Genomic DNA, 13,443 nt, shown 5'->3' on the forward strand with positions numbered 1-13,443 from the left:
TATTTGAGGACGTATAATATAAAGCTATGTTATAAGGAGAATTTAGTGTAATCTTAGTGAATCTTATTACATGTGTAATCTTTGCGAAATTACTTTTACTTCTTCCCCATGCAGTTTCTTATTTTGTAAAAATGAGAATAACAATGTTGGCTTGTCAATGAAAGCAAACCTGGACTAAATATATTTGCATGCCAAAAAACAAAAAAATAAAAATAAAATAAACCTGGACTTTAGGAAGAAGAAACTTTTTTGAAAAGAATGTTATAATACGGACATTGGGGAGGGTATGTGCTATGGTAAGTGCTGTGAAGTGTGTAAACCTGGCGATTCACAGACCTGTACCCCTGGGGATAAAAATATATTATATATTTATAAAAAATAAAAAATTAATTAAAAAAATAATGTTAAAAGAAGAAGAATGCTCTGACTACACGATCTGCAAGCATCTCAAAATTAAACAGAAAAGGCCTTTTTAATGGGGAGAGGTAAGTAGGGTTAGGAGAAACTTTCTTCTGGAAGGAACAACTAGTGCAGATGAACAGAAAGGATGATTAGATGTCTAAGTAAATGTTTCTGTGGTCAGCCAATCCTTGGAATGAGTTGTTAAGGAGGGGATGCTATATATCTTCTTGCTTATTTACGCTTAGGAGCAAACCAAAGTTCAAAGTCCTCTGTGGGGAGTAGATAAACCTGACTAACATACATAAGGTAAGTAAGTAGGTAAGTTATGGGCAATTCTAAGTATTTGGTCAAGTAGTTAGGAAGACTAAATGAGGTATTTTGCTACATAACATTGTTTGGCTATTGTTATTTGATACTTATGGATATCACAGGAGTTTAAAACTATCATTGACCCAACTTCAAAAAGCAAAGATTTTAAAATAGGATTGAAACTCTATAATTTTTATTATTTATGTCTTTCCTGATATTGGTATGCATAGAATCAAAGTTCCTCTTTTTTTTTCTTATGACACAAAAACAGTGATTCAGTTGAGCTAAGTATAATTCAAAGGAGAAAAATTATCAACATTATTTTAAGTACTTGGTTTAATTGTAGCACAAACTCTGCTTAAGAATGAATTCTAGGGACATCTGGGTGGCTCAGTGAGTTAAAGCCTCTGCCTTCGGCTCAGGTCATGATCCCAGGGTCCTGGGATCGAATCCCACATTGGGCTCTCTGCTCGGCGGGGAGCCTGCTTCCTCCTCTCTCTCTGCCTGCCTCTCTGCCTCCTTGTGATTTCTGTCTGTCAAATATATAAATAAATCTTAAAAAAAAAAAGAATGAATTCTACTAGTCTTTTGAAAGCTGAACTTTTATTTAGTTCATGACAATATCATCCCTTTCTAGTCAACATCTAAGACATGATTTTAGGTGTGTCCTCTTCAAAACATGCTTTTCTCAACTTTCAGTTATAAAATATCTTCATATATAAAATGAAGCTATTATAACAATTTCCTAAATTGGAGGAAAGATTGACATTTTCTCTTCTGTACAAATGCTATCTTTCTATACATGTATTCTGCCTCCCTGGTACCTTGAAGAGAAAGAAATTACTGTTCTAAAGAGAATATCCTGTGACTACTGTGTTTATGTAATTACAGCCTTCTAAATGAAACCTTATAGATGAAAGAAGACATCATTTATTTGAAGTTTCAAGAACAATATCGAAGAACACAAATGTATATGCCAAATATAGTAGAGGAAATATAATAGTAAAAAATAAAACAACTTGAAAAATTATACCTAAGTATAGTATAGCATATTCAATATTTTAACAAAAAGAGTTATTCTCAAAGTGAATGCTATCATTTCAGCACTACTACTATTCAAAATACATTTGCTATGAACTTATGAGATTATTGAGGTTTTATGAATTATGAGATTTATGAAAAAGCTCATGAACTCTCCTGGTATCAGAACAAGTCCCTACTGTGTGAAGAGGCACCTCTGAGATGTTATAGCTGTAGAAATGTTGAGATGGGATTGTAGAATGTTGTAACTTGAGCTGCTAAGGTATAGGAGCTCATTTAACTTTTAATTGTAAAGTTTCATAGGTTCTATGGTTCTATCAGAAACAAGACTAATTTTTTTTTTTTTGCTGTGCCTTTATTTATTTATTTATTTATTTATTTTTTAATTTTTTATTTTTTATAAACATATATTTTTTATAAACATATATTTTTATCCCCAGGTCTGTGAATCACCAGGTTTACACACTTCACAGACTAATTTTTAACAAAAGCTATTTGAGATGTCACCATTTTATCCAAAATTAGTGAAGGAAAAAAAATAATTCTCACATTATTGTAGAATCACCAGGAAAACATCAAGGAGGAAAAACTAAAAATGACACACACCATACAAAATTCTACTAATAGGAAAAGAGGTCTTCAACGTAGATGATTTGTGGAAAACAATTTTCTTTGAACTGGGAGAAGGCAAATATTCCCTGGAGATATTTTGATGAAGACATTATTACTTAAAATCTAATATTTTGGGCTATTAGAGATTGATGTGGCCAGTATCTTCTTTTAGCAGTAGTTTGTTCCCTTAAAATTTTGAACAATTCTCTGGATACTTTAGTCAGGCATAGAAGACTGAAATTACAAGTGGAGTGAAAAGTAGGCATGGAAATGTAATACCATTATATAAAAATATAAAATCATAACCGATCACAAAATTTAATATTGTTATTCTTGTAAGTTTATATTAAAGGGAAGGCTGACATGCCAAGATGTCTAATAGTATGCTACTAACTAATTCTAAAGCATTTAAATAACTTAATATCTAACCTAGCTGATTAGTTGAGTGAAATATCTCTGCATAGTTTACAACTTTTAAAATTTTCTCATAGACTTTGAGAAATATAACCAATTACTGTATCTGTAATTTACTTTTAAATAAACAGTGTCATATTACATATGTCTTATTTTAGGTTACTTTATGGGGTACTTATCCTAAAATTAATTACTAATACCTATTAATAATTAATGGATATTCCAAGAATGGTTATTTAGCATTAATATGGAAAAGCAATACTCCAGAAGTGCTCATTACAAATGATTCAGGATCCTTCACCTTCCAAAAATACATAATTACACTTACAATAGAAACTGTCTCACTTTGGTGAAAGTTAGGCACAAAATGTATATTAGAAACACACTCTCATTGGTGAAATCACTTATATTCAAGATATGTGCCATGGTTAAAATCTTAAAGATATACTCTCTTGATAAACAGGGTGTAAAACTGGTGAGTACTCCACTACTCCTTTTTTAGAACGTGCCTGAGGCATGATACTGTGTCTAGATAAAATTTCAAAAGATTTGCTTTTCCTGATGTGGAACATAAAGCTGAATGAATCCTTTATATGAGTGGTTCTTAACCTTGGGTAATTTTGCCTCCCAGGAGACATTTGGCAAAACAGGAGATTTGGGGTTGTCAACTTGGAGGCAAGGAGAAGGCAAATATTAACTGACATCTAGTGGTAGAGGTCAAGGATGCTGCTAAACACCCTACAATGTCCAGTTGAGCCCCCCACAATGACTAATTATCTATTATAAACTTTATAATAAAAGGTATTATCAGAGTACATACAAGGTCAATGATTTGGAACTTATTTTCTGCCATTATCCATGGATCTTGTCTCTCTTCAAGATTCTTAATAAATACCTTTCAATACCTTTTTACAACCAACAGAATGCCTATAATTAAATAATTCACAATAACCACTATTAGAATGTTTAGGAATGAGAACTCATATACTGATGTGGGAATATGAACATGTACTAGGAAGATTTTAAGAATTTCAAAGAATATAAAATCTTTAAAAAAAAAAAAAAAAAAGGGCGCCTGGGTGGCTCAGTGGGTTAAGCCGCTGCCTTCGGCTCAGGTCATGATCTCAGGGTCTTGGGATCGAGTCCCGTATCGGGCTCTCTGCTCAGCGGGGAGCCTGCTTCTCTCTCTCTCTCTCTCTGCCTGCCTCTCCATCTACTTGTGATTTCTCTCTGTCAAGTAAATAAATAAAATCTTTAAAAAAAAAAAAAGAATTTCAAAGAATAATTGATTAGCCACACATCAGAAACAATGTCCTCATTGGATATCCAGAAAAGGTGGAACGATATGATAAGAATTCTCTGTCTAGTAAAGGGAGAGAGCTATAAATACATCCTTCCTCTATACCAGATTAGCTTACACAGAGTTGGAAAACTTGTACATGGATGAACTTACATCCCAGTTTACTTAGAACAGCACTAGTTCATACTTACTTAATTCATTTAATTATCAAAAGCCCTCTTAAGTCTCAACAGTGGCTCAGCTTAGACAAAACTTATGTAGTCCCTCCATCAGGTATAACTAAACTAGATGTTCAGGGCATCTATATTTGTGTAAGCATAGGAATAACTAAATTCATTGTGAATAGGGAATAGTGCAATAAAATCTCTTCTGAGAAGGAGAAAGGGAAAGACAAGATTTCTACAACTGAAACCTTGATGATACACAGAAACCTAAATGTATAAACCAAATATATATATGAAAGATTGTAATCTTTAAGATATGATATACATTATATCTAGATTTAAATGTATGTTACTGGGTTATACAAACTTTGGAAGAAAATAAAAACCTCTATGTAAAGAATACCATGCTATATTTAATGGTAATTTAAAAAATATTGTACTTACATTCTATAGAGTAAGCTTTAAATTCTCTCATTTTTATTACCTAAAAGGAAGTACTAATGTAGTACTTCTAAACTACACTTTAGTAGCATCCAGGTAAAAGGTATTCTTTTTTAATTCAAGAATATTATGTTTAAATAGTATTACTGCATCTTACAGCCCAGTACAGGCCCATCTGAATAAACTACATTTGTCTCTAGAGGTGAAAAGCCTCAGAAGATACTCATAATTAGTCTTAGAAATATTCTATTACACACATAAACACACAAAATCAACACTTCAGATAAAAACAGAAAAGGTGGAAAAAAAAGCACAAACAGGTTTGAAAACACTTAAGATTGTATTTATACAGATTTCTAGCCCTGCACTGTGAAATCCTTGAGAAGAGATACTGCCTTTGTATTTTTCATATTTATGTATTTATACAGTCATTGATTTTAATAAATGTAAGCATTTTTTCCACAAATAATTTAAAAGAGACAGTCATTACCTGACTACAATGTGCTAATAGATATTTCATAATATTATAGTTAAGAGCATGGACTTTAAATCCAGATACTGGAACTGAAGTCTAATTTTATAAGAGATACCACGTCATGTGATAGTTATTGAGTATTGTTAATGCTTGTAAAATGCTTCAACAGATGCATGCACCATAGTGTTTATAACTATTTTTATTATTATTGTTTTTATTATTGTTATTATTGGCATTAAAGACCTAGACTTCAATTTGTTCTTTGGATAGTGGAGGCAATAGACAAACAGATAAATCTATTAGGATGAATTAGAAGAATTTCAGAGCTATAAATATTTCTATGTAGAACTCAGCAATAAATACAGTGACAGTTGCTCAATAGATTCTACACTGCTAACAATATAACTGACTTAAATCCATGAGTGTGTTTTTCTATTGTTTGCCACATCATTCAAGTAATTCTATTAACTTAAGTAAAATATTTCTTATTAGAACATCAAGATTTGGAGTTTCATTAGCACTTTGATTTTTTTAACCTCCTGCTAATAAAAAGAGGCCCTTTAGCTCATTATTTTTATGACCATGGCTCAATGGAAATTTCAAAATGGACACGATGAAGTACTCCATTCTTAATAGCATCAAGGAGGCCTGGAAACTTTGCCTAGTAATATATCTTGTAATATACATTTAAGAAAAATTACCTTAAGAAGATGATAGATTTCCCTTCTCTTTTGAAGGAACAATTCTGAATTGGATCTCCGATATAGCATCTTACTAGTAAATAGCTCTTCTCAACAGATGGCAGTCCCTAATTTTTTACCGACTTTTAAATATATACTCTGGAATCTTGTAACTTTCTGCCTTTCAAATGGAATAAAGTAATCTAAATTTTATTCTTGAATAGAGTGGTGAAACTTCACACAAGGTTTCTGAAGAGGAAGAGGAACAAGAACAAGAAGAAGAATAGGAAGAGGGGGAAGAGAGAAAGGGGGGAGAGGGAGGAGTCGAGGAGGAGGAAGAAGAGGAGGAACAGGAAGAAGCTGGAAGGGAAGAGGGAGGGGGAAGAGGGAAGTGGGGAGGAGAAAGCAATTAATGAAGACGCTTTGCTTATTATGAATCTTTAGCACCTAGGACAAGTCCTGGCACATATAAATAAGCAACTGCCACTAGCTGTAATTTTCTTTTCCCTTTTTCCTTTTAACTTAGAAACTAATTTCATAGGACATTGTCTCACTGTTTGGGGATCAGACTTCCTTTATCTATCTATCTATCTATCTATCTACTTATTTATTTATTTTCAGTGTAACAGAATTCATTGTTTATGCACCACACCCAGTGCCCCATGCAATATGTGCCCTCCATAATACCCACCAACTGGCTCCCCAACCTCCCACCCCTGCCCCTTCAAAACCCTCAGATTGTTTTTCAGAGTCCATAGTCTCTCATGGTTCAGACTGGGTGAACCTCATTCATCCATTTATTCAAATTGAAAAATACTTATTGAGCAACAGTAGTGCCCTTATTATGTACTATGCATAGTATTAGGCAGTAAAAATGCAAGAAGAGAATTACTGGAGACTCGGTTACTACCTTAATTGGCCTTTGAGTACAGTACGGATGACATCACCATGAGCTCTTGACCATAAAAGTGGTTTCTACATCAAGTTTTCCAAGATCCAAGCAACATTACATTACTACAAAGTTTGAGAAGGGGAGAGAGGGAAAGTCCACTTACATTTTTTATATTTTTAGAAAACAGCAATTTTGACTAGGGTTTCTTCTGTTTGTCCATATTTTATCAAAAAGTCAGAAGTCTAATTAAATATTAGGAAAGTTATGTAATGTTTAAAACTTATTTCTTTAACTTCTGTCTTCTGAGACATTCATTTTGGTAACACATTTCTGTTTGTGATTCTATAGAATGTTATATAGTCAAAACACTGATAACATTTGCTAACCTCAAACCCAAGGATGTTCTGTGAATGTTATTACTTGGGTTATTTAGCCTCAGTAAGTCGCATTTTAGTGCTTAAAATAATGCTGATCTCACTACTACAAAGTGCTTTCCATTCCCATAAGTACTTGTCCTGATAGAATTATACCACAGGGAGACTCATAATTGTTTGTCTTTCTAATGTAATTGCCATAAGAACTGCCGTGCCTGGAACATTGAGAGGATAGCTTCAGAACATGTTGGCCTCAATGGGTAAAGGGTCTGGATAGTTAGTTATTTATATACTCTTTGCCACTCTATATTTTCACTCAGGATTGAAAATATGTAGAGGCCAGTAGAAGATGGGTAAAAATTGCCTGGCAAGCAATAGGAGGAGAGGAAAAAAAAAAAAAAAAACTAGTTCAAGATACTAATGTCAACTAAGTGTGTATGTAAGATAAATTTATTAAATGACTCTAAGAGAGGGTACTATTAAAGTGACACAAGATGAAATCCATAATGAGGATTAGAAAGGCCATAATCCTTAAAAACTCACCTACTGATAAAAAAATACAGGATATACAAAAACAAGGGTTGCAGAAAAACAACAAAAATTAAAAAATGACTTGTCCTGAAAAAACGAACTCCCTATTAAATCCTTATAAACATTTTTAAATGTTGGTTGTATATTTTTCTGCAAAGAAAATCTCAATAAAATTTCAAAAAGTGCCAAGTAATACAGGTCATGTACTTTGACCAATACAAGTAAGTGTAGCAATAATAATGAAAGAGAAAGAAAAAACAAAAATACAAAAAACTAGAAAACCTATTGAAATAATGTTGATGCCAACTATAGAAGATAAAATAAAAATTGTTAAATATCTAAAAAATGTCTTAAAATAATGAATACATATCTAAATTTATGGTTATTTAATTTTTTAGGGGAAAATACTTTTAATCTATTTCAGTGCTACTTGAGAGAATAAAATTGAATTAATCGTCTATTTAGATACAACATAAGATAAAAAAGTAGAGAAGAAAATAGAAAATGAATAGAATAATAAATATACAGAAGACATCATCCCATTTAAAAAGAAAATAGGGAGAAACCACATATGCACTGAAATAAGAATGAGAAAAGTCACAATATATGCAGAATAAACTGAAAGAGTCAAAGACTACTTTGGAAAAGTCATGCAAATAATTTGAAGCATAAGATGAAATATAAAAGTATTGGGGTGCCTGGGTCGCCCAGTGGGTTAAAGCCTCTGTCTTCAGTTCAGGTCATGATCCCAGGATCCTGGGATCAAGCCCTGCATCAGGCTCTCTGCTCAGCAGGGAGCCTGCTTCCCTTCCTCTCTCTCTGCCTGCCTCTCTGCCTACTTGTCATCTCTGTCTGTCAAATAAATAAATAAAATCTTTGAGAAAAAAAAGATAAAATATAAAAGTATAAATTTTTAAAATATCACTGTGTGATAGCAAACTAAACAGCTAAATACCTTAAAAATTGATAAAAAAGTCAAAGTCCTATCATTAATAAAACTCAAATTTATTGAATGCCGAACAGTGCTAAGCTCTGACTGAAGAGATTTATAAAGCTTATAGACTTTGCTTCTGATAGAGTTTCTATGAGGAAATTGCATAAATTTTTCAAGTTGTAATGAAGGAAATAATATACAATATAACTTCTAAGGTGAGAAAAAAGAAAGCTTTACCATTCATCTTGTTATTAGCCAATCTAGCATTGATAACAAATCTGAGAAAGACCAAAGTGTGAAAATTGTCAATTAATTAACATAGCTGTAAAGTGCCAATACAAAAAACTGAAAGTATTAGCTCATTAAATTTAGTGTTTGACTATATAAGAGGTTTCTTTCTAGATTGCAATCTTTTTTTTTTTTCCTAGATAGCAATCTTATCTCAAAACTTGATTGGGGAAGGATCTTATTGAAAATCACCTGGTGTTGGTAGAATTCAGTTCTTTTGGGGCTGATGGACTAAGCATTCAGTTTCTTGCTATCAGTCAAAGATCACATTAAATTCCTTCCACAGGGGCCTCTACATAGAGTATTCTACATAACAATGTGTTTTTTAAAAGCCCACAAGAACTAGGGTCTTCCAACAAGATGGGAATTACAATCTCATGAACCATAATCATGAAAGTGACATTCCATCACTTATGAAACATTCTGTTTGTCAGAAGCAAGTGGTAGGTCCTAAAAGAAGATGGAATTGGAAAAGAATATAAATATGAGAAGATAGAGATCATGAGAGGGACATCTTACAGCTTCTCATAAAATACTGGGTTAAAATATGAATATATGAGTATCAATTCTCCAAAAATTACAAATATTTTGGACTTAATACCAATTAAAATAATCTTCCCTTTCCTTCCTGGAAATTGACAAAAATATACTCAGGTTTGCCTGGAAGTTAAGCATATAAGAAGAATCAGGATATAATTAGAATGAAGAAAAATAGAGTAATAAAGGAACTGCTAGCTACTAAATCATTATTACTGACCAAAAAAAAAAAAAAAAAAAAAGTTTGTCCTAGAGAGAAAATAATTTATAATCAATTCCAAATATATTCTAGATTTTACTACCTAATTAAGATAACATCTAAATTAAATTACAGTAAACCAAAGATTTATGTTGGAAATATGACAGAGAAACCAACTGTTAGAAGAAAGTCTGGTTAAATAAGTTTATAAATTTGAAGTATATAAAGACTTTTAAGTTGACCTAAAACAAGAAGACTTAAAGTAAAACCCTGAAAAAATAGATTCTATTAATTTTATATATATATTAAAAACTCCATTAACAAAGCAAACTATTTAACAAACTAGGGGCAAACGTTGGTGAGGCAGATGATAAATGAAATACCAATTTCTTTAAGTATCAATAGCTTCATTAAAAAAAAAAAACAAGGAAAAACATGGAAAAAACACAGTGAGAGAGAACAAAAATTTGAAATATCTCTTAAAGATTCTAAAACCCAAACATAAGTCAAGACATGAAAATAGCCAACCCCCTAAAAACAGCTGAATGTGAGCAAGCCACTAAAATAAGCTGACATCCACTATATGCAAAGCAAAGCAAAAGTAAAAACCTTATATTATTCAAAATATACAATTTGCTATTTCTAACTTGTAATTAGATGATTTTTCCACTGTTCCATACTTATCTCTATGTAGGGTCCAGAAAGTACCCAGGGAGCTACAAACAGATGTGAAATCCTATGCTTGACAGCCAAATGAATTAATAAAAGGCAGGTTCACCGAATCCTTAAACTTGTATAATCTCATAGGAAGAAGTCAACAAGACTCCTGAAAGGAAAAGCATGCCTTGAGTAATTGAACTGATATGGAACAATGTGTAAAAGTTTACAGATTTTTTAAAAAATTATAAAAATATAATTATAAAATTATATTTTTAAAATTTTAATAATTTTATAAAAGTAGAAGAATCAGAAAATTATTATAAAATTACTAAAACATATACATTTTTTAAAAATATAGAACAATTTATAAATGCCTACAGATTTTTTTAATTTGAATTAAAAATATTATACAAATGTACTGAGGGCATCATTTTACTTTCAGCAATTGAGGTGTTTTATCATTTGAGGTCTTGATAACACTGGAGAAACTACTTCTCCCAGGGTTAGCTAATTCTTAGGGTAGAAGACTGTCTGTGAATATGACTTTCATATGCACTAACCAATCCAGAACCTACACCCCAACCACCTATTCTACAGGATTCTTACACTCAGGGCCACAATCCCTTTACCCTAATTACCCCACTTATTCAAACTAGCCAATTCTCAATCTGCTTAATTTGCCCTACCCATTCCTTCCTATGGAAACTGTAACAAAGTTGTTGTCCAAATATTTTCCTTGACCCTCAATACCTCCTAACTGACTTTCGTGTTTTCCCTGTGTGGCCCCTCAGTGTGTGGGGTACCCCATTCTCTTGGAATCTGTGAGCATAGTTATTCTCTTCTCAATGGCAGTCATCTTCTGATGTGGTGGACATACCATATGTGGATAGCCAAAAAACCTATCTATATTATATATTTTTTTCAACTTTTTATTTAAATTCCAGTTAGTTAACATACAGAGTAATATTAGTTTCCGGTGTAGGACTTAGTGATTCATTACTTACATACAACACCCAGTGCTTATCACAACTATGTATTTTTAATTGAGTATAGTTGACACACAATGTTAATTAATTTCAGTTATACAACTTAGTGATTCAGCTTCTCTATGATTCAGCTATGCTCACCACAAGTATAACTACCATCTGTCACCACACAATGCTGTTAAAACCTACATTTTATTTTTACTTTTTATTGAAGTATAATGAACATACAGTATATTAGTTTCAGGCGTAAAACATAAAGATTCAACAATTCCACACGTTACTCCATGCTCATAAGAAGAGCACTCTTGATCCTCCTTATTTCATTCATTCCTCTCCCCCACCTCCCCTCTGGCAACCACCATTTTGTAAAACAAAGTGCTTCAGCAACAAACTACCTAGAGTAGAAAGCAGATCTCTGGGATAGGCATAAAAATTATATAGATAAGATATTGTGTTGGAGTCAAGGTGTGAAAGTTGAATATAAAGAGGTCTCTTCAGGGATAAGTATGATATTTCTATTAAAAATTTTTGAAAACAAATCACAGGAGGAAGAATATTTAGTACATGCTTTTAGGAAGAAATGCCAACCCAATTGTATCACTACTAAGAAGACACTGAGAGGAATGGGCAGAAAGTTGAAAGAATAGGTCAGAAATATAATGTTTCAGAATATAGTATATTTTAAGTATAACTGTTATTAGAGTTTACATTAATATGAACAAGAGTAATATTTTAAATGAGATTTTAGCAGTACAGTTTTGAAATATAAATGTTTGAAGCAATAGTTGTAATTATTAACTGATTTAATCTGTAAATATATATTGAGTGCCCATTTCTTACATTACACCATTCTAAAACTAGGGATTCAAAATTTTAAAATTAAAATCTGTCTTTAAGGTCCCAGATTCTATGATAGTGACAAGCAAATAATACAAAGATAAAAAATGCATGATAGATTATGAAGTACAGAAACGGGAGATTTTGATTTTTTTTTCATTTTTTTATTAACATATAATGTATTATTTCCTTCAGGGGTACAGGTCTGTGAATCATGATTGTTTCAATTGGAACTGTATACAAAGACAGATATATATTTTTTAAAATACCTATTTATTTGAGAAAGAGTAAGTTCATGCAATAAGAGGCAAAAGCAAAGGGAGTCTTCAAACACTCCCAGCTGAGCACAAAGCCCAATTCAAGGCTTGATGTCACCATCCATGAGATCACAATGTAAGCCAAAACCAAGAATCAGTTGCTAAACTGACTGAACCACCCAGGTGCTCAAAGGTCAGATATATTTTATGAAGTTCTAGGCATACTTAGAATAAATTTGATCTGAAGCTTATGTCATTATTTTTGATGAAAATAAATACATATGTCTATGTCATATATTTAAATATTATGTTGATGCTTTAAGCATTTCTATATTTGAGTTGAGATCTTTTAAGTTTCATATCAACTGTTTTTTTACTTACGAATTTGTTCACCTTAATACAAAGGCAAATTCACCAATTCATTCTTTCATTAATTTTACCCAGTTCATTCTTTCACCCCAAAATTTTTATATACTATCTACTTTGTGGTGCTAGGCATTTACAATGAAAAATTATTTAAATGAATATAGTTATTGGAAAGTGATCTGAAATATTAGTAAGTCATACATACCATCATTCTAACCAGGTAAAAATAAAAGTTTTCTAATAAAGATGTCAAAACTACAGTATAAAAGGAATGGAAGGACTACTGATGTAAAAAGAAATAATACACAACAAAGAAGGAAAGAACATCTAATGGAAAAAACTCTAAGTATTGCCACAGTTTCTTCAACAGATGATGTTGAAAGAAACTGAACAGCAACATGCAAAAGAATGAAACTGGACCACTTTCTTACTTCACACACAAAAATAAATTCCAAATAATGAAAAACTTAGATGTAAGAGGGGGAATCATTAAAATTCTATAGGAGAACACACACAGTAATAGAAGCTTCTTACTAGATATGTCTCCTCAGGCAAAGGAAACAAAAGTAAAAATGAACTTTTGGGACTTCAACAACATAAAAAGTTTCTGCACATTGAAGGAAACAATCAATGAAACTAAAAGGCAACCTTTGGAATGGAAGAAGATATTTGTAAATAGCAAAACTGATAAAAGGTTAGTATACAAACTCTATAAAAAACTTCATGAGAGAGAGAGTGCACAAG

The sequence above is a fragment of the Mustela lutreola genome, chromosome 3 (assembly GCF_030435805.1).
Source record: "Mustela lutreola isolate mMusLut2 chromosome 3, mMusLut2.pri, whole genome shotgun sequence".
NCBI lineage: Eukaryota > Metazoa > Chordata > Mammalia > Carnivora > Mustelidae > Mustela > Mustela lutreola.